This window comes from Piliocolobus tephrosceles, unplaced genomic scaffold (genome assembly GCF_002776525.5).
Source record: "Piliocolobus tephrosceles isolate RC106 unplaced genomic scaffold, ASM277652v3 unscaffolded_41461, whole genome shotgun sequence".
In the NCBI taxonomy this organism is placed as follows: Eukaryota; Metazoa; Chordata; class Mammalia; order Primates; family Cercopithecidae; genus Piliocolobus; species Piliocolobus tephrosceles.
Window position 1 is genome coordinate 1 of NW_022325934.1, and position 21180 is coordinate 21180.

Here is a 21180-nt window from a genome sequence, read left to right on the forward strand (position 1 = left end):
CTGGGATGTGATGTTTTCCCTGATGGTTTTAGTTGGCTCCCTAATGGAATAGGAATAGGTTCCCTTACTGTTCTGGCATACAGATTCTCTTTGTGATTCTCATTCTTGTGTGCATTATATGTGTTCTACTCAAATTATTAATGTTATACATTTCTTGTTTTACTTCTGAGAAAACTGATTTTATGGTATCTGAAGACTAGAGATGATTAAACAAGTGACAGCTGTAGACTTAACTGAGGTCTCTCTCTCCTCTTTTCTTCTTCTTCTTTTTTTTTTTTTTCCTACTCTGTGACACCCTTTCAACTGGGCTTTTTGGTGCTCTTAAAAATTCCTCGGTGAGGCGGTTCCTTTCCTCCCCTGCCCTCAGCCTGGGAAAGACCATCTGGGAATGAGCCTTCCTGGCAAAGAGGGACACCTTGGCTGAGCTTTTGATCACCAGTGCTTTCAAGAAGAAAGATTTTTAAAAGAATTTTTATCTGAGGAATGTGAGCCACTTCACATGATCAGAGAGACATTAAATCAAGACAGCAACCACTTTCTTCTTCCTTCCTTTTGAGCTATGTATTCAACTGTTGGAACTGCTTGCTATCACCCCAGGTAGCTGTAAATTAATCTAATAATGCCACACCAAACACTATATCCCACACCCCATAACAACGGATAGCCAAGCTCTCATCAATGCTATTTCTGAAAACCAATGAGAATTCCAGACAGGCACGTTTCTATCAGCCCATTTGTGCGTCCCCTCTTTTGGCCTTTAAAAACCTGCTTGTGACAAAGGCCAAAGGGAGCTCAGATCCAAAGTTCTTTGGGTGTGAGTCTTCCAGGCAGCTGCCTTCACGTTGGCCCAAGTAAACTCTAGATTCTATTTTGTGCTTCAGCGTCTTTCTTTTAGGTCAACATGTTCAGCAACAGTAGAATAAATAAATAAGTTGGCCTATATTCATACAAAGGAATACACACAGAAACAAATAACCACATGAATAACATGAACAATTCATAGATGTAAGACTGAGTGAAAGAAGTCAAACCTATGCCTCTGCTCCTGAGACCAACTTTGCAAAAATTATAACTGGGACAATTATCACAGCGAAACAGATCTGACCTAACTGATTCCATGTTGTTTCTAATGTCCAAGCTGTCCTTGTTCATTCCTGGGCACAGGCCAAAATAACTTTGAGAGGAACTTAGTTTATGGTTTAGCTGTGAAACAAAGATGATAACAGCCCTTTCCCAAAACAAACCCCCTTCCTACCTGGGGACTAGACTGCCTTTGCAGGGCTAACAAATTAGCCACGATATTAGAAATGATGGTTTAGGAGTCACACAGCCTCCAGCTTATGATTCTAAACCTCCCCAAATTGTTCCTGGGGATCGCATCACTATTGTAAAACCTAAGATCGGTACATGAGATATTTTGTAGACACTACACTCAATGCCTCAGCTGGCACTACCCAGATGGATAAACCAGCTCATCTGATCTTGTGGCCCCCACCCAGGAACTGACCCAGCTCAAGAGGATACTTTAGCTCCCTCTGAGTTCATCTCCGACCTGACCAATCAGAACTCCCAACTCACTGGCCCCCACCCACCAAATTATCCTTAAAAACTCTGGTCCCAGAATGCTCAGGAAGACCGATTTGAGTAATAATAAAATTCTGGTCTACCACACAGCCAGTTCTGGGTAAATGACTTTCTTTATTGCAATTCCCTGTCTAGATAAATTGGTTCTGTCTAGGCAGCAGGCAACGTGAACCCATTGGGCAGTTATACTCCCCCAAAACCCACTACACACTTTATGATTCAGTTTATATGAAAGCAAAGGACAGAAAAAATTGCCTGATAGATTTGAAGTCTGTGGAGTATTGTCAGAGTTTGGGGTTGTGTTCTACAGATTAACAGTAATCTGTTAAGCACCTCAAATAAAATTTCCCCCAAATATATATATATATATATATATATTTCCCCCCCAAATTTGGAAATTTGGACCACTTTGTTTCTGTCTTTGCAGAGCATAAAGTGCTAACATGAGGTAAGTGCTAAGGTCTAGAGAAGGCTGTGGAAGAGATGACAAACTCCAGCACCATGCCTGAGTGTCCAGTGTGCTCTGCTGGGGCAGCATATTTGTACATTGCTGTATTTGAAAAAAACCTACAAGATTCATGAAATTGGACCACGGTCTTTATAACATTACTAGTGGTAAAACTAGTAAGGATGGCTGGTTTGCAGTCATCTGAGCAGCCTCTCTGGTTTCATAGATATGGTTTCTCTCGGATATTGAACGACTCGTAATTTCAAGTAGAATGCTACATCACAAGGATAACGATGTGAAGAGAACCAGTTTCCTGTGTAATCCTACATGTTTTAGTCTGCGCGTTACAAGCCATTATTTGAAGAAGGGTGGACAGGTTCCAGCTGTCTGCCAAAGAGGTCCTGGGCAACACAGTTTAAGAACCTGCTTCTGGGCGGGTGTGATGGCTCAGGCCTGTAATCCCAGCACTTTGGGAGGCTGAGGCCAGCTGATTACCTGAAGTCAGGAGTGCGAGATCAGCCTGGCCATCATGGTGAAACCCGGTCTCTACTAAAAATACAAAAATTAGCCGGCCTTGGTGGCATGCGCCTGTAATCCCGGCTACGCGGAAGTCTGCGGCAGGAGAATCGCTTCAACTCGGAAGGCGGAAGTTGCAGGGAGCCGAGATCTTGCGACTGCATTGCAGCCTGGGCGACAGCGCGAGACTCGGCGCCAAACCAAAAACAAAAAACTACAACAGAAACGCCCGCTTCTTTGGGGAAGACCAGGGACGGGGAAGGGAGGGAAAGAAGAGGCAGACGTCACTGTCCCCGCAAGCTGTGGCAGCAGGTGGTTCGGCTAAGTGGGCGGACGATGGGGCGGAAAAGCAGACGGGGACCGGGAACGCGCTGTCGGTGACATCACGGAGAGGGCGACTTCTATGTAGATGAGGCAGCGCAGGGGCTGCCGCTTCGCCACCGGCTGCTTCGCCACGAAGGAGTTCCCGTGCTGTAGGAGCGAGCCCAGGACCGCCGGTCGGACCTGAGAGTACCAGCTGTTTGTCAGGGCTAGGAGGGCTCGGGGGTGCGCGGGGCAAGTGACCGTGCGTGTAAAGGGTGAGGCGTGTGGGGCTGTGGCAGGGCGGAGACACACGAACTCATACTTACCTGGCAGGGGAGATACCATGATCACGAAGGTGGTTTTCCCAGAGCGAGGCTTATCCATTGCACTCCGGATGTGCTGACCCCTGCGATTTCCCCAAATGTGGGAAACTCGACTGCATAATTTGTGGTAGTGGGGGACTGCGTTCGCGCTTTCCCCTGAACTTTTTGTGTTGAAAAAATAGACTCCGCGCAAAGTATTACTGTTAACTTATACGTGTTCGTGGTTTGGGTGGTATTTCAAGCGTTTTCCGTTCTCATTATAGTCACAGTGAATACCGTGTTGCCGTATTCTCCCCGCCGCCGTGAGCTTGTTTAACACAAGCTAAGTGGCCGCAGAGCCGTTTTTTTCTCTCTTTCTACGTGGGGCTGCTTTTTGCAGATTGCTTCATGGTCTCCAGTCTTTTGAGTTCTCACGCTCTGTGGAAACCTTCGTGTTTTTTCGTGGCCCCCAGTCACCCTTCACACAGCCTCTGCTTCTAACCGCAGCCCCCACAGGAGTTTGTGGGATTTCTGTGCTAGCGGGGAACGTGTTCTCACCTGATAGAACCAGGTAGAAACTTTACGCAGTCGGGTGCTGTTCTCTGGGATGAAAGCAGGGCCTTTGGTGCTGTTCTTTGCGATGAAAGCAGTGTCCCTGTTCGGTTGTAGACAAACACGCTTGCTTTCTGTAGGGGAACGGGGAGGGGGCTTTCCAGGCGCCCAGGTGACCTTGCTCATGTTCACCTAGGCCTGCAGGTCGGAACCGCAGTCTTACCTGTAGGCAGAAAGGGCTGCGATCTACCCCAGCTACCCCCCAGCTACCCGAACTACCCAGCAATAAAATGGGACACATTACGGAAAGATGAGATGGCATGGATAATCTCAAAAACATTATGCCCAGTGACGAAAAGAGGGCATCCTGTGAGGCGCCATCAAGGTGAATTTCTAGAACAGGTAAAACTAACCTGTATAGTGACAGAAACTACATCATTGATTGCTGGGGTCAGGGAGAGGGCGGGACTGACTGCAAAGGGCAGGAGAGGACCTTTTAGAGTAATAGACACGTCATCAAACTTGAAATGGATGCGTTGTACCATAGTCAGCTCACACCTTAATCAACTTGGTTGTAAAAAGGAATAAGAAGACCACTCCAAATCTTAATGTCTTCTACTTAATTTAGTGTCTGTTTACCCTTAGAGGATTCCTTTAGAAAAATGTCTCTCTAACTGTGCTAGGGAGTTGAGGAATTCCTTCATTTCTGTTTCTGTCTCTTTGTCTACAGTTAAGTTCATGCACTATTAAATGGAATATTTGTAAAATAAAAATAGAGTCTAAGCTAAATTTTGTAAAAGCATACATATATGCATCTTTATTATTTTATTATTTTTTTCATATATATATATATCCTTATTATTTTTTCTTCTTTTTCTTTTTTGGGGCCTGGTGGGGATAGTCTAGCTAAAATATACATTCCTATCTCTGTAGATATACCACAAGACCATTGCTCCAGTGTTGCCCAAATGTTATGAGAGATTATTTTTGAACTTAAGGTGATCAAAAATTTTACATATGTTTACATCTTCTCTAATGTATGGTCTATGCTTAGCATGTTTAATTTTTTTTTTTTTTAAGACAATGGCTTAACAGTGATTTGGAAGAAAAATATGTACCTATATTAATAGTAGTTAATTCCAGGAGGTGTGAATATGGATGAGAAGTTATCTTCCCCTTTATGAATTTTTTAAGTTTTTAAATGGAAAATCCTCAATGACCTGGAAGTGAACGAACAGATTAGATATGGAAGGGGTGTGGGGCAGGTGAGAGGAAAATGTAAAGGGAAGGACAAACCCAGTTCTGGCAGGACCGTGTTTAACTCGAAGGTTTCTGTGGAGCAGTTGTTGGGATAAGAAGAATATGGGGGAGGCAGGAGAATCATGAAAATATTTAGGACAGTGTATCGCCTGTCTTATCATTCCTCCTCCTTTTGTGTTTCTTCAAAAGAAATACACAGACTTACATTTCTTTTCAAGCATGCTTACCATTTGTGTTTCTCTTTTATTAATGTAACTGCCCAGTAGGTTTATCTTGCCGATTGCCCAGATAAGCCAATGGAGCTGAGAACATCAGGCTTTCTACAATAGAGAAAGAATTTAATAAATGCAGAGGTAGCTAGGTGACCAGGACAGGGGTTTATTATTACTCAAATCTGCCAAAATTCAAAGACTAGAGTTTTTTGTTTGTTTGTTTGTTTTTTAAGGATAGTCTGGCAGGCAGGGGACTAGGGAATGGGCAAAGCTGATTGGTTGGGTTGGGGGATGAAATCACAGTGTCAGAGCTTGTTTACTGCACTGAGTCAGTCCCTGGGTGAGGGCCACAGGACCAGATGAGCCAGTTTACTGGTCTGGGTGTGCCAGCTAGTCCATCATAAGGCAGGGTCTGAAAAATATCTTGAACACCAATCTGAGGTTTAACGCTAGCAATGTTATATATAGGCACAGTTGGGGAGTTTAGGAATCGTGTGGCTTCTGGCTGCATGGCTCCTGAGCCATAATTTCCAATCTCGTGCCTAATTTGTTAGCTTTGCTAAGGAGGTGTGATCCCCAAGATAGGAAGAAGTTTGTCTCGGGAAGGGGTAATCATCTTTGCTTCAGACTTAGACTTGGAACTAAACTCCTCTCATAGCCTGGCCTATGCCCAGGAATGGAAAAGGGCAGCTCAGAGGTTAGAAGCAAGATGGAGTCAGGTCAGATTTCTTGCACAGTCATAGTTTTCTTATGTCAGGTTTTTCTCACTGTCTTAATTTTTGCAAGGGTGATTTCGCTAGGAGCAGTATAAACACAGTGGTTTTGAGAATGTCTTCTGGAGCCAGGCTGCCTTCACTTCAAATTCCTGCTTTCAAATCCTCCTTTGCTGGCTGAGTGACCCTGGGCAGGTCACTTAACGTCTTTGTGCATCTCAGTTTTCTCATATGGAAGATGAAGGTGATGGTGTGACCTCGGCCTGAGGTAAGGACTAAATGAGTAAACATATGCACTCATCAACTGTGCATAACATGTGGCACTTTGTGATTCAGGCACAGTTGATAATGTGCATATGTTACTCATGTGCATGTTATCTCTTGTATTTTGCCTGCAACACTGCACAAAGAGCAGATGTGATGAAAACCATTTGTACTGAAGTTACAGCAGTGATACTTTCCAGTGACCCTGCACCCTCCCAGGGAGACTGCAGCAATCCTCTCACCAGCAGTAACCTCCTGAGCTGGGAGGTTCCAGGAAGGCCCCTCAATCTCCAGCAGGTTTGACCCTCAAGGAGCTTCAGGGAATGAGCTAGAGAAGTATTTCTATCTGGGAGGAACTGGGAGTTTATTAGCTCATCTGTTCAGCTCATCCAAAGGGGAACAATGATTCAATTTCTGGCTTCAAATCTGCCCCAATAAAATTCTTATAGTTTTGGCCGGGTGCAGTGGCTCATGCCTGTAATTCTCGCACTTTGGAAGGCCGAGGTGGGTGGATTACCTGAGGTCAGGAGTTCGAGACCAGCCTGGCCAACATGGTGAAACCCCATCTCTACTAAAAATACAAAAAGTAACCAGGCGTGGTGGTGGGCGCCTGTAATCCCAGCAACTCGGGAGGCTGAGGCAGGAGAATCGCTTGAACCCAGGAGGTGGACATTGCAGTGAGCTGAGATCACGTCATTGCACTCCAGCCTGGATGACAGCACAAGACCCTGTCAAAATATATATATATTTTTTATAGTTTTATAGTGGAAGACATTTCTACATGTAGGGGAGGAAAGATGACTTTTGCTCACCCAGCCTAGGTTCACTGCTGAGACCCTTTCAGCAAAAGACACACTAACAAGAGAAGAGTATATGTATTTATTTAATAAAGTTTTACATGACAGGAGTGCCTTCTAAAGGCAATGAAGGCCCATGGAAACAGCTAAATCTCAATTTATTTATTTATTTATTTTTGTTTAACAGTCAGTTTGTTGAAGAATGGATAGTCATGGAGCGGTATGATAAGACAATAATAGTATGACCTAGCAGTAACAAACTCAGGAAAACTTAGCCAGGCCTCTGTGTTCAGGCTCTTCTCTGTGTCCCTGTGTCTTCAGAATCGAGGATGCACCTTTCCTCTGGGTACAGAGAGTGCACCTCTCACATAAGTGTCTTTTAATCGACTTCAGAGAAGAAGGGCAGCCGGTGGTGGGGTGACAATGACCTTCCTGCTTCTGTTGTTTACTCAAATTCCTTTAGCATAAAACATTCAATACCCCAAGATGTTATATTTTGGAGTAGCATGTCATGAACCCCACCATGCTCATGCAACAAAACCCAGAGTCTTTGAAGAGTGATGACTACAAAATATTTAAATTCAAAATACAAATGATGGCCAAGTAGGGTGGCTCATACCTGTAGTCCCAGCAGGGAGGTGCAGGGAGGCCCAGGCAGGTGGATCACTTGAGTTCTGGAATTCGAGAGCTGCCTGGCCAATATGTTGAAACCCCATCTCTACTAAAAATACAAAAATTAGCCCAGCATGTGGTGCACACCTGTTGTTCCAGCTACTTTCAGGGTGTGGGGAATGAGTGGGCTGAGGATCAACTGAAACAGTATCCTATTTACAAATGATTTTTTTTCCTATAAGGCTAGTCAAGTGAAGCAGTGGAAGTGGAGAAGGCACAATGAACCTGTAACTGGTTGTGATCAATTATTTGTAAACAGGATGAATTTTTATGCACTATACACTGTTGTCAAATTTACATATGCTGCAAAACTGGAGGTGAACAGCAGTGCCCTGGTCTCTTCCTACACTTACCTCTAGGGATAACAATTTTTAATGCGTGCAGCCAACCTGTACGTAAATATTGTTACACTTTGTCCAATTTTCCTCCCCAGGCCCTGCCGTCCAGCCTGCAAGGGGAAACAGAGTTTGTGTGTTTCCTTACCTTCTAGTCCACTCCAAGGAGCCAAGAAGGCGTCATCTCACCCCACTCAATCCCCGCTCGTCCTCCAAACTGAGCCCTTCAAAGATTGCGGTGATTTTCAGTCCTTCGTAATCGCTCTCAGCCCCAAAATGTGAAAATGAGAGCGATGGTCCTGAGCGCCTGGAGTGACATCTTAGTTAGCTCCCAAGACCCATCAGGAACCTCATCCCAAGTGCTCTGAAGAGCAGGAGAAAACATTTTTAACTCTGGTAGCGTCCTAAGGCGTCTTCTTCTTGGGGCAGGGTTCTGACGGGACGAGGGGGAGCCCCGCCGTCAGAAACTCGCCCCTCAGAGCTGCTCAGGCTCCTCTTCCCCGTGGTGCTGCTGGGAGCTCGGCCGGGGCGGCGGAGGATCAGAACCCGCGCTCCCAGGCCGCGCGCTTGAAGAGGCCGCCGGGAGGATTTCTCTTTCCGGCTCAGATCTTGGGATAAATAAATGAGATTTCCCGGAGTCAGGTTCCAAAGCTTAGTGAAATGGCTACTTTTAGGGTCCGCAATAGAGACGTAGGCGCTAAAAATTCGGCATAAAAATCTGAGTATGAAGAAGAGAATAAATTAACACTCGGAATCAGATGGGCCATGTGAATAAAGCATTGCTATCCCAAGTTAGGTCTCCAACCATCCATCCTAAACTGAGACACAATCTCCAATGACTGAGCTAACCCCATCAAAATTTCTCACGCCACCGTTTACTTACCAAAATGACAATGGGTGCCATTACGAGATTTCCCGGGTGAAAGTCCCGGTCTAGGACTGAGGGGCGGCAGCCTTTATAGTGGAGGAGACCTCTCTCCCCGAGGCGGGGAGTTGGGGCGGGAGGTCCGGGCTTCCGATTGCTGGGTGCCAGGAGGCTCGCCCAGGAAGGGGACCCTGCAGGATCGGTGACCCCGACTGGATGATTCGGCAATTTCCCTGTGGTCCCTGCCACTGTGAGAACTCGGCTTCTGGGACCCCGAACACCTAAGAGGGAGACGGAGAGGGGCTAAGGAGCTCCAGGTACATCGCGAGGCTCAGACAGCGGGAGCAGAAGGGACACGCAGGCCCGCAGCTCAGAGCTTCTGAACGTCAGTGGAATCCCCATTCCATTTAGGGAATAAAACACTGCACTACCGTCCTAATGAAACTGAAAGATACACAAAGGTTCCACCGAGACTCGGACTCGGATCGCTGGATTCAGAGTCCAGAGTGCTCACCATTTCACCATGGAACCTCACAATGCAAGTTTGCTGGCGGTGTCTGAATTCCTAATAAGTAGCAATAGTTCCCACCCACCTATGTCAAGGCATTTCTACTATCCCACAAGCAACATTCGAGGAATGTGGATCAGTAGGAAGGAGCCATCCCTCTTGCTTTGTCTCTGTCCTCTCCTTTGATCGGCTTCTATCATTGCATTTGCACCTCGGAAAATGAGGCAATATCCACTGTGGGTTTAGGGCCAGAGAAGAGCCCTTGAAGCCTCGGTCATAAGAGTTTCCTGTGCCAAGGTGAAATATCTTTCTTCTTTTCTCTCTTTCTCTCCTTCTCTCTTTCTCTCTTTCTCTCTCTCGTTCTCTCTCTTTCTTCTTTCTCTCTCTTTCTTTCTTTTCTTTCTCTTCTTTCTTTTTCTTTCTTTCTTTCTCTCTTTCCTTTCTTTCTCTCTCTTTTCTTTCCTTCCTTCCTTCCTCTTTCTCCCTCCCTCCCTTCCTGTCTCACTTCTTTCTTTCTCTCTCTCTGCCTTCCTTCCTTCCATCCTTCCTTCCTTCCTTCCTTCCTTCTTTCCTTCCTTCCTTCCTTCCTTTGCATTGAGATAGAGTCTCCTTTACTGCTCAGGCTGGAGTGCAGTGCAGTGGCAGTGGGCGATCTCCCCTCACTGCAACCTCCATCTGTTGGGTTCAAATAATTGTAAACCCCAGTAGCTGTGATTACAAGTGTATGCCACCATGCCTGGCTAAATTTTGTATATTTAGTAGAGATGAGGTTTCGCCATGTTGGCCAGGCTGGTCTTGAACTCTTGACCTCAAGTGATTTGCCCACCTTGACTTCCCAAAGTGCTGGGATTACAGGTGTGAGCCACTGCGCCCAGCCTGGAGATGAAATGTCTGCAAAATATCTGTTATTTTCTTTATGCTTTCCGTCCTTTCTGTTTGCCCAAGGAGGCTAGATGATTGTCAAAACAGGACAAGGGAATTCCTGGGCGCCTTGCCTCCTTCCTCCCTGTAGTACCTAATAGAAGACAGCAATCAAGTGAGATTGGGAAACAGGGAATCCTTCATTTTCTTCTTCATATACATCTATGTTTGTTTGTTTGGTTGGTTTTAACAAAATTTTCTCACCAGAAATGGAAATTTGTTGGATTTAAAATAAATGCAATCAGCCATGTTTTATATTTCTATAAAACACTCAAACCAGGCCATACTCACCTGCTATGACTCAAAATCAACCATATACTGTCGGGGTCAGGAGACAGGGCCCTGATATTTAAGCTCAGGGTGTTTTCTCAGAATTGGTCAAGTTGATGCCATTCCAATTTCTCAATATCTCATGATCCATTAATTACAGTCTGTAAAAGTATACATGTATTTTTACGGAAAGCCCAGGAGTTTGGTCTAGGCCCTACTGCTCAGCTCACAGAAAACCAATCATTGAGACATTGAGTGTTGCCGAGGAAGACGGATTTAATGGGATGCTGCAGCTGAGGAGATGGGAGATGAGTCTCAAATCAATCTCCCAGATCAACTAAAGTGAGGGGTTTATTTAGCAGAGAAGAAACGTAACTGTGTGTAGGAAGAGAGGAATTAGGCAGGGGTGAGGAAGCTTTCATGATGAGTGAGGGGACTGACATCTCATTGTCTGGAGGCTGTGATCTGCTGAGTTTCAGGTCTTTGATGCTTTTTGAGAGGCCTGACGGTCCTTTCCTGAGGAAGGAACTCAGATAAAACAAATGTAAGTTTCAAGCTTTAAGACCAGAAAGGTCCATTTCTACGTCTGTCCAAAAACACTGTCTATGGGACTATTGGGTCGATTTCAGTTCCCACTTTCTATTTGTCAGTTCTTCAATCATGGGGAATCCGGTCATCCAGCTTCCTGGCTGTGTCATGTGGAGAAGGGGCACCCTGAGCAGCTCCACACCATGGGTGACTGCATGGCCATCCAGGAATCAAACGTTCATCTAATACTGTAGTTTCTCCTGAAACACAATCTTCCTCTCTCCAGTTCCCCATTTCCACTAAAGACAAAACACAGCAGGACCAACCTACCTGCAAAAGAAGCTTCAGTTCCGTATACTTGGCCTGATTACCTACACAAAGTGTAGCAAGAATCATTGTTCATATAGGCTCTCCTAAATAGGCTTTGCTGGAACATTTCACAATGCCATTTCAGGCAAAGCCCTGGGAAAATTACCAATTCCTCCACCTGTGTCAGATTATAAAAGAAAACAAAATCTTATTGAACTTATGCAAACAAACACGTGGTCATGAGTTAAGAATATTCAGTTTACAAATTGTGGAGATGGCAGGGCGCAGTGGCTCAAGCCTGTAATCCCAGCACTTTGGGAGGCCGAGACGGGCGGATCACGAGGTCAGGAGATGGAGACCATCCTGGCTAACATGGTGAAACCCCGTCTCTACTAAAAAAATACAAAAAATTAGCCGGGTGAGGTGGCGGGCGCCTGTAGCCCCAGCTACCTGGGAGGCTGAGGCAGGAGAATGGCATAAACCCGGGAGGCGGAGCTTGCAGTGAGCTGAGATCCGGCCACTGCACTCCAGCCCGGGCGACAGAGCAGACTCCGTCACAAAACAAAACAAAACAAACAAACAAAAAAAAAAAAACAAATTGTGGAGAAATTCGACAGAGAGAAAAATATGCCTCACATTCTGTTTAGAGGACTATTCTACTCAATTGTTGCAGGCTATAAATAGCTCAAAAGGAAACAAGTTCTCCAGACTCTGAAGAATCAACAGTGTTTCAAACAAACAAACAAACAAACAAAGACCATAACAACTTATTTCAGTCCTCTATTAGTCCAATCCATGCAATCAACTCCTGTTCTGCTTCATACTGGGCTAGCAATCTTTATGAACACATCAGCCTTTCTATTAGTGCCCTGGAAATTTTCTCTTTGGTTCAATGGCATGATCTCCAAGTTATCAGAAACCTGCCTCCAAGAGTCCTTTTCATGGACTTCCCCAAAGAACCAAGGCCTGGACTGTAACTGATTATAAGTAACTTTTTAAAGAAGAATCAAAGCAAAACAATTGTGGACGACAAAAACCTCAAGACAGCCATAGTTATAGACACAGTTGACAAGAGAATTCTGTTGCTTTTGTGGCACCTGACAATTTAACATAGTAATCGTAATTATTAGTGACAGCATATCAGAACTGTAGGAATCTCATACAATCCTGGAACACACATTAACAACACATCTGTGTCAACAGAACCCAAAGGAAGTGAAACATCACCTCAGATTTGACAATGCTTCGTGCATAATTCTAGCATAACAAATAAGCCTAAGAAGCCTAATATGTCTCTCTTGGACTTCAGGAACCTAGTATCCAAAAAGTTAATTTGAGGTCCAAAAGGCTCAATATGGAAATTTTACTCTTAGAAAGTTTGCCAAAGTTTTGAGAGACTTGATATCACAAAATAGGATCACAGGTCACCTTAAAATAGTCAATCATTTAGCCAAAAGGTAAACAAAAATATTTTATCTATTATTAATATTACACAAACATTTTGATGAAGAGAAAACCAAATTTTACCTTTGTGTGGTGTATTAAAATGTTAAAGCTAATTTTAATAAAACCTTATACACAAATTTAATTATAATCAGTTTGACCATAAGGTAAGAGTTTCAAAAACCTTTCATGACTTTTTATACTTTTCTGTGAAAGAGCAGATGAATGCTCTAGAAAACCCTGTTATTCCAATACATGGGCCCAGTTGCTGGCCTTGCATCAGGGTACTTCTGAGTGTAATGTCTGATTTATAGAAAATCTCTGAATTTGAGAGGCCAGGGTGGGTGGATCACTTGAACTTAGGAGTTTGAGACTAGCCTGGGCAATATGGTGAAACATTGTGTCTACCAAAAATATGAAAAAAAAAAAAAAAAAGAAGGAAGAAAGAAAGAAAGAGGGAAGGAGGGAGGGAGGGAAGGAAGGAAGGATGGAGGGAAGGAAGGAAGGAGAGAAAAGAAAAGAGAAAGAAAAAAAAAATCTCTGAACTAAAGTTCTCCCTCAAACTCCAGCCTTACAATTCTCATGTGCCCACCTCTTCTGTCTAGAGGAAGAGGGGCTATGAGATGGAAAAGGGGGCATGTGGGAATGTTGGGTGTAGAGGGATTGAATGGTTTCAATTTCTGGTTCTGTTTCTCATGAAAGCAGTTGGTTTTGATTGTCATCTTCCCCAGGGTCTGAAGATGAGGCATTAATTGCTGTCAATATTCAAGATTTAGCAGGAGAAGCTGCCCTTTTCAGACCCAGGAGTGAAAGCCCTGTAAGCTAATAGCACAAGTATTAGTTAACAGGACATTTGTACTGCAGAAAGTTCTATTTTTCTCTCTCACGTCACCAATAAAAACACTGTGATCTGCTGTCAAGTAGTTACTGCCTGCAGCACTTCAAATGACTGTATTAAAGTGGTTAGGATACTCCTTGCATGGCAACATGTAGTTGCCAGCATTCTAATGACAGAACTGTGATCAAAAGCATCAAAAATGTGACAGAACCTATGCCAAACTTTTCAAAGTAAGGCAATTAAATTTTCTCTCCATCATTTAACAAAATGCTAAATGCATATATCAGTTTTGGAAATTCCATATGAGGATAAATAATCTCATTTTATTTAAATACTAAACAACAAAACAAGAACAAAGTGAGAATAAACAAATACTCATTTCTTTTCAGCTATTTTACTTATTTATTTTGAGACAGAATCTTCCTCTGTCACCCAGGTTGGGGTACAGTGGCAGGATCTCAGCTCACTGCAAACTCCACCTTCGAGTCCCAGGTTCAAGAAATTCTCCTGCCTCAGCCTCCCGAGTAGCTGGAATTACAGGCAGGCACCACCATGCCCAGCTGATTTTTGTGTTTTCAGTAAAGACAGGGTCTTGCCATGTTGGCCAGGCTTCTGGCCTTGAGCTCCTGGCCTTCAGCTATTTTAAAAGAGTATAATCACATATTTCCAAGATTGGTTTCTAGATACAGTACTGATTACTGATTAGGTCGCTTTCACCATTAAAATCTTCAAACCAGTGCAACAATTGCACACATTTTGTTTTCAAGTACACACATGACAGCCCAACTGTGATACAAGGCTTGAGATCAAAAATCACTAGAAATTCTCACAACCTTTTTTTATTACCACTTCATCCAAGTGAAAGTCACTTAATTTTAATGATGCTAAACACAACTTAAGGAGGTTGAGAGAAATCCAATCAATATAATATCTTTAAGGACAAGGCCAATCTTTCTGAACATGGAAACTTTGTATCCACATCACAGTTTTTCCTCATTAAAGGAAAGGGTCTGCAACCAACTCAAATGATTGATTGAAACCAACTCATGTTACTGATTGCATTGAATGTGTACCAAATCTCAGGCCTTGGGTGCCTGAGTCCTAGTGTTCCTGTGGCATCCCCTTGGGGTGTGGGGAAAAGAGAGGTCAGCCTGTTACTGTGTTATTATAGATAGAAGTAAGTTTAAGAGACTCCATTTGGCTCTGTATTTGAGATGCTGTTAATCTGTGACTCTACCCCCAATCTTGTTCTTGCTAGAGACATCGCTGTGGTAATTAAGGTTTAAAGGATTTTGGGCTGTAAGGAATGTGCTTTGTTAGGCAAATGCTTAAAGCCTGCTTGTGGTTGAAGGTCAGTACCATTCTCTTAAATCTCAGTAAAAGAAAAACATCTGTCTCCTGCCCGTCCCTGGGAAATGGAACATCTCCGTGTATCTGTATGTCTTACTGCTGATTTACTCCCTTATCTTTTGAGCAATAAATACTGAGGGAACTCAGAGACCGGTGCCAGTGTGGGTCCTCTGTAAGCAGAGCACTGGTCCCTTGGGCCCCGCTTTTCTTTCTCTATACTTTGTCTCTGTGTCTTATTTCTTTTCTCAAGTCTCTCGTTCCACCTAATGAGAAGCACCCACAGGTGTGGAGGGGCAGGCCACCCCTTCATCTAGTGGAACTCTACCTTCCAATGATGGGAAGTCTTGGGCAAGAGCAAGTCTCCTCCCCTTGTCCAGTATAGACAGCTTTTGTGTCTAACCTTACCTCAGCAGTTGGCCTGTCACTGGGGCCAAGGGTTGGACAACATCAGTGGTAGATGCCTTTTGTTTTATGTGAGAGAAGCAACCAGGTTTTGTGCCTATACTCTGGTGGTGGTCGATCATGCGATCATGACTTATATGCCTACACAACTGTGGCAAGCTCGAGAAATTCTCTTTCCCTGCTACATGTGTCTTGTCAGCACTAAGGACATGGGAGGAAAGACCCAGCAAATAGGCAAAAACATGCTATGTGTCTGGGACTCTCAGAGTTTCTAAGCTGTCACAATACTTTACACTTGGCCTTTAAGAAGTGATGAAAACTTCAGTGATTTTCTCCAATGAGCATTTATGGCTGCCGTCTTTTCCTTCCATTATCTGTCAAAGATGAACTGCTTCATGTGTTTGTCCTTCTATAGGGAGGTGTCTCATGCTTTGTACTTCAGCTGACTCAGGGGCCTTGCAACTTCAGCTCTCTGGTGGGATCAAAACACATATGATTTTGCAGACCATACAGCTTTTTCTTGTCATTAGAGTGGGAACAACTGTCTCTTGCAGCTTTCTACATTTTAAACAACTGTTGAATCACATGTCTGTTTTATAAAATCCTTATCTTTTCCTCTATTTCTGGGTTATTTTCCCTTCAAGATAGTACACAAATTCTTTTAGCTGATGACTTCTTTCGAGGCTATGAGGTAGACAGAGTGAGCACCTTGACGATCCCTGCAAATGAGCCTGTTCATTAGGTGCTCACGGGAAACCTGGGCCCAGACCAGTACTGAAATCCACAACTGTCACCCACAGCTCTAGTTGAATTTTTGTCATGAGGCTCTTTCTCCTCAATCAGCATACTAGTCTTAGAACAAGTCTGAGATTGGGACTATCTTAAAATAGGCTTCCTGAGTGGCTATGAAGATTTGCTGGGACTCCAATTTCTGGTCAAATGTGAGCCAGCAGAGTAAAGACAACACTCTTGACCCAGGAGAAGGCAACAGTACATGGATACACCACATTTTTCATCAACCTCAGAACAGTTATCTCAATGAATATTTAAATTAGTGATTGAAATACTTGTCTCCCCAAGCATGTGATGCTGAACATTGGAAAAGTTACCTTGGTTGTCTAAATGATTATGTGCTCAGATTGAATTTGAGGGTACACAGGTGCAGCCTCCAGTGGAAAAGATGCTGAGAACTGGATGTGGGTAGAGGATGCAATTATGGAACTTGGTATCTTTCCCACCTTCTTTTCTTTCTTCCCATTTCGACTGGTCTTGTAATGCTAGGCCCAGGCATCAATATACATACAACTAAAAAAAGGCAATATCAGTGCCTTTTTTAAAATCTATACAATGAAATTAGAATTGCTAAAGTTACTTTAACTTGACATCATGTAGCCCAATAAGGTGAATGCCGCCCACCTACCAAGGGTGTTAGTCAGCTCAGGCTGCCATGGAAAAATACCAAAGGTTGGGTGGTTTAACAACAGACTTTTATTTTCTCAATGTTCTGGAGGCCAAAAGTCCAAGATCGATGGGCTAGCAGAGCTGGTTTATGAGGAGGCCTCTCTTCCTGACTTGCAGAAGGCCACTTTCTTGCTTTGTGTTCCCATAGCCTTTCCTCCGGGCTTGTGTGGAGAAAGAGAGATATTCTTTGATGGTCTTCCTCTTCTTATACGGACACCATTCTGACCAGATTAGGGCCCCACTTCTATAGCCTCATTAACCTTAATTACTTCCTTGAAGACTCTATCTCTAAACACAGTCAAATCTGGGGTTAAGCTTTCAACATATGAATTCAGGGAAAAACTATTCATTTTATAACACCAAGTAATAGGGACAAGCCTAAGATTCTTTTTTTCTTTTTTTTTCTTTTGAGACAGAGTTTAGTTCTTGTTGCCCAGGCTGGATGGCAGTGGCATGATCTAGAATCACCGCAACCTCTGCCTCCCGGGTTCAAACGATGCTCCTGTCTCAGCCTCCCAAAGTGCTGGGATAATAGGCATGCACACCATGCCTGGCTAATTTTGTATTTTTAGTAGAGATGGGGTTTCTCCATGTTAGTCAGGCTGGTCTCAAACTCCAACCTCAAGTGATCCACCTGCCTCAGGCTCCCAAAGTGCTGGGATTACAGGTATGAGCCACTGCACCCAGCGATCCTACGATTCTTTACCTATTAAATCCTATGGCATTTGCCTGGTGGTGGGGCCAGGAAGAAGTTGTTAGCAAGGCTGCTATTATTGCTAATTCTATAATTAGGAAAGCACACCTGAGCTGAAGTGCCTGGCTTATGGAAAACAGTGCAGGTCAAACAGGCGTGAAATCAAAATAGGGGGAAATTGTAGTAAACAAAAGCAGTGCTCTTATGTGAGTCATGCATCCAGGAAGGATTAAAATTGTGCAATTTCATGGAAATTCTATTGTCTTTATCAGGAGAATGACTTTACAAGGTTTATTAACTGGGGGGAAAGGATGGTATGGATTAAGGACCACACCTGATTGCTCATCTTAATATGAATTCTTGACTAAACAGCTATAGGGTGTGAAGGAAAGATCAGCAGTCAAAGAAAACTCAAAGATTTTTTGACTGAGCATATGGAAGGATGCAGTTTCCATCCACAGAGCTGAGACAATAGCATGTGTGGCAGGTTGTAGGAGGAAAACCAGAGATCAGCTCAGGGCCCCAAAGCCTTGCTTGAGTTTTCCATTCACCCTGTCGCCATTTCTACATCCCCTTGAGATTTTTGTGAGTCTGAATGCAGAGTTGCTTGGCCACTTCTCTCCCTGGGCACCAGTCCTCTCGCCTCCTCCTGACAGCATCTTCCATGGCCCTGGCTCTGATGACCATCTCCCAACATGATGTCATCCTACAAAGGTGATCTGAGCCATAACTGGGGCAAGGCCATCCACTCCTTGACTTGTGTGGCATTGGTGGGCCCCAGGAGTACATCACTGTTTCTCAGGGTAGTAGGTCTTTTGTATGGAACTCTTCTTCTGAGGAAAACAGGGAATAAAGAGCCTGAGGGGTGGAAAGCCAGGGCTATACCAGGGAGCCTAGGAAAGCTGAGCCTAGGCTCTCAATGCAAAGAACATTTATTACCTGAGAAGTTCTACTCAGTTACTACTGTTAGTTTAGAATCTCATCAGTGAAAATGGTATAGAAATTTGTTTTCTTCCTGATTATATGTGCACCTACATAATATCCTTATTTTGCCTCTTGGCTCACAAGCCTACAACACTTCCAATCTCCCTGGTCCGTTGCAGAAAAAGTTTGCTGAACTCCACAGACAACAATGCCCCATGCTTTAAAGAAAAAGACACCCAGGAATCTCTTTTACTAATTTTCATTTGTTAGACATTTTTCCTGGTCACCAATAAGTTCCCTTTGTTGGCTTGTAATGATTAGTCTCTGGTTGGTTGTCATTTGCAATGACACTATATATACTGGGACCTCAAAGCAGAAAAACCATAGAAGAAAACCTAGGACATATAATTCTCAACATCAGCCGTGGCAAAGAATTTATGGCCAAGTCCACAAAAGCAAATGTAGCAAAAACAAAATTCACAGGTAGGACCTAATTCAATGAAAGAGCTTCTGCACAGCAAAAGAAACCATTAACAGAGTCAACAGACCAGCTACAGAATGGGAGAAAATATTCACAAACTGTGAATCTGACAAAGGTCTAATGTCCAAAGTCTGTCAGGAACTTTAAAAAGTCAGCAACAACAAAAAATAATCCCATTAAAAAGTGGGCAAAGTGACATGAACAGGCACTTCTTAAAAGAAGACATACAAGCAGCCAGCAAACACAGGAATAAATGCTCATCATCACTAATGATCAGAGAAATGCAAATCAAAGCTACAATGAGATACTATCTCACACCATTCAGAATGGCCATTAATAAAAATTCAAAAACCAATGGATGCTGATAAAACTGGAGAGAAAGCGTATAAACCCTTGGAGTGAATGTAAATTAGGTCAGTCACTGTGGAAAGTAGTTTGGAGATTTCTCAAAGAACCTGCAACAGAGCTGCTATTCAACCAGTAATCTCATTATGAGTTATATAAACAAAGGAAGGTAAATCATTAAAACAAAAAGACACATGCACTCCTATGATTATCACCAGGCTATTTACAATAGTGAAGACGTGGAATCAAACGAGGTGCCCATCAATGGTGGATTAAATTAAAAAAAAAATTTTTGGTACATACACAACATGGAATACTACACACCTGTAAAAAAGAATGAAATCATGTCTTTTGCAATAACATGGATAGAACAGGAGGCCATAATCTGGAGGAAACTAATGCAGAAACAGAAAACGAAATACCAAATGTTCTCACTTAGGAACGGGACCTAAATATTGAGCTCACATGGACATAAACATGAGAACCGTAGACACTGTGGACTACCACGAGGTAGGGAGGGAGGGGGGGAGGGAGAGTGGGTTGAAAAACTAGCTATTGGGTACTATGTGAACTACCTGGACCTGATATACCCATGTAGCAATCCTACACATGTACCCTTGGTACATAAAATAAAACTGAAATTTTAATAAGAACAAAATTATATTACACTAAAAAAATTACTGCACAGAAAGTAAACTAATAATGGATTTTAAAAAATTAAATATTAGAAATAAAGATCTAAAATCAATAATCCAAACTTACACTTTAGGAAACTCAAAGAAAACAAGAGCAAATCAAGTCCAAAGTGAGTGGAAGACAAGAAACAATAAACACTGGAGCAGAAATCAAGGAAATCGAAAACCAGAAATCAGTAGAGAAAAGTCAACAAAACCTGAAGAGTGTTCTTTGAAATGACCAATAAAATTGATAAACCTTTAGCTGGTGAACCAAGAAACAATGAGAAAAGATACAAATTACTAATATGAAAAAGAAGGCCGGGCACAGTGGCTCAAGCCTGTAATCCCAGCACTTTGGGAGGCCGAGGCCGGTGGATCATGTGAGGTCAGTAGTTCAAGATCAGCCTAGCCAAAATGGTGAAACCCCGTCTCTACCGAAAATACAAAAATTAGCAGGAAATGGTGGCACATGCCTGTAATGGCAGCTACTTGGGAGGCTGAGGCATGAGAATCACTTGAGCCCGGAAGGTGGAGGTTGCAGTGAGCCAGAACTGTGCAACTGCACTCCGATCTGGGCGACAGACTGAGACTCTGTCTCAAACAGACAAACAAAAATAAATAAATAAAAGAAAAATAAATTCCGCTGCGTAAAGAACCCGAGGAGGACTACACAGTATTTCCGCGCCCCCCCCCTCCCGCCCCCGTCCACCTCTGCCTCCTTTTTTTCCTTTATTAGCGCGGCACAGTAAGCAAATGTAAAAACCACAGGGCACAAAGACAGGACGCTGCATTTGCCAGAAATGGAATCCAGGTCTCCCGTGTGGGAGGCGAGAATTCTACCACGGAACCGCCAATGCCTCCTGACCCCGAGCTCTGCAGCCTTGGAAACAGTTAAGACACAGACTTGTGGACAGGAGTCAAGATTTTCGCTGTTCTCTTTGGAAGATGTGACTAACAAAAAAGATACCCAGAGCAAAGGCTTGCAGTGGAGATTTGCATCAAGCAACACCACAAAGTTATGGCTTCACATTAAAAGAGCTGACTTGAAAAAGCCTTATTCTGAGTAGGCTCTGTGCAACTGGGTAACAAGCCTCTGTAGGAAAACATCAGAAATTCACCCAGCTTCTTATCTCTGGTCCTGTATCCAGTGTGAACCTGTGGAAAGTTCTTGCCTCGCTTGTTGATGTCTTCTCTTTGCCTTCCTGT

At 43.5% G+C, this 21180-nt stretch overlaps 2 non-coding genes across 2 annotated transcripts; one reads left to right on the forward strand and one right to left on the reverse strand.

Annotated features, from left to right (window-relative positions):
* The first annotated feature begins 3169 nt into the window (after positions 1-3169).
* On the forward strand, positions 3170-3333 carry LOC111530598. Its single transcript, XR_002727858.1, has one exon. It is a non-coding gene; the product is annotated as a U1 spliceosomal RNA (small nuclear RNA).
* A 5949-nt stretch (positions 3334-9282) lies between these two features.
* On the reverse strand, positions 9283-9354 carry TRNAQ-CUG. The gene has a single exon. It is a non-coding gene; the product is annotated as a tRNA-Gln (tRNA).
* Positions 9355-21180: the final 11826 nt, after the last annotated feature.